Genomic DNA, 1,720 nt, shown 5'->3' on the forward strand with positions numbered 1-1,720 from the left:
CTCCCGGCGGCCGCGGTGAAGGGACTGTACACCCCACCCGGGGACGGCTGTCTGCTCCCGGCAGCCGTCCTTCCCCCCCTCCCCACACGTTGACCGACACCGGCCGAGGGCGAAAGGCTCGCGGTGTGGAAGGATCGTGGCCACGGCTAATCTAGCGATGCCCGCGTTGGACGGTCACACCGCACGACAGAGCGGGGCCTGCATCCGGCGCGAGGCGGCCTTCAGGCACGTGGTTCGAGACGACCTCACCCGCCCTAGCCCGGAGCGAAAAGACTTTGAAATATTCAAAGTCCAAGGAACACTGGCAGAATGGGAGGACCGGCCGCCTCCTTAAACACAGGCCGGAGCGACCGAGCGGGATCAGCGGCCCGCGCGGAGGGTCTTTAAAATGTACAAAGTCCTAGGAACAATGGCAGAATCGCTCGACGGCCGTCTGCTCCCGGCGGCCGCGGTGGAAGGACTGTACACCCCACCCGGGGACGGCTGTCTGCTCCCGGCAGCCGTCCTTCCCCCCAAACCCACACGTTGACCGACACCGGCCGAGGGCGAAAGGCTCGCGGTGTGGAAGGATCGTGGCCACGGCTAATCTAGCGATGCCCGCGTTGGACGGTCACACCGCACGACAGAGCGGGGCCGCATCTGGCGCGAGGCGGCCTTCAGGCACGTGGTTCGAGACGACCTCACCCGCCCTAGCCCGGAGCGGAAAGACTTTGAAATTTTCAAAGTCCAAGGAACACTGGCAGAATGGGAGGACCGGCCGCCTCCTTAAACACAGGCCGGGCGAAAAATATGCGAATGTTGGGTCTCATCCAAGAAAGGGAGTTACCGGCCGCCTCCTTAAACACAGGCCGGGCGAAAAATATGCGAATGGTCCATCCAAGGAAGGAGGACCGGCCGCCTCCTTAAACACAGGCCGGGCGAAAAATATGCGAATGGTCCATCCAAGGAAGGAGGAGCGGCCGCCTCCTTAAACACAGGCCGGAGAGATGGAGCGGGATCAGCGGCCCGCGAACTGAGCGGCCGAGGGCGAAAGGCTCGCGGTGTGGAAGGATCGTGGCCACGGCTAATCTAGCGATGCCCGCGTTGGACGGTCACACCGCACGACAGAGCGGGGCCTGCATCCGGCGCGAGGCGGCCTTCAGGCACGTGGTTCGAGACGTTTCACCCGCCCTAGCCCGGAGCTGAAACTCTGCGAATGTTAACATCCAAGGATGGAGGCAACGGCCGTCTCGTTAAGCTGAGGCCGGAGGAAAGTCTGCGGATTCGGGGCATCCAAGGCAGATGGAGGTGCCGGCCGCCTCGGTAAACAGAGGCCGGACCGACCGACATGCGACCATGACCCGCCTTGGTAGGGCCCCCACCGGCCCCGGCTAGCGCCGGCGTTGGGTGGACGGTTCCTCCCCACTTGCGGGTCGCCCTCTAGCGCTACGGCCGCCGCGCGAGCGCGCGCTCCGACGCCGCCCCCGCAGGCCTAGCGCGAGCCGTACGGCAGCGAGACCGAGACGCCCCGATTCCACGCACGCACCTAGCGGCCATCAACGGAGGCCGAGCGCGCGATCCGACTCGCGGCACGCCACGTGGGCGTCCGCCGGCCGCGCCGGTCTACCGCGAAAGATGTTTCTCAAACCCTCGCCTAACCTAGGGACGGCTATCTCGGGAAGCCGCCCCCGCATCTGCACCTATCCGCTAAGCCCTCCCGACCACCGCGAAGCGGGAGGAC

Source organism: Syngnathus floridae, unplaced genomic scaffold (genome assembly GCF_059516105.1).
Source record: "Syngnathus floridae isolate MCC-2025c unplaced genomic scaffold, RoL_Sflo_1.0 HiC_scaffold_25, whole genome shotgun sequence".
NCBI lineage: Eukaryota > Metazoa > Chordata > Actinopteri > Syngnathiformes > Syngnathidae > Syngnathus > Syngnathus floridae.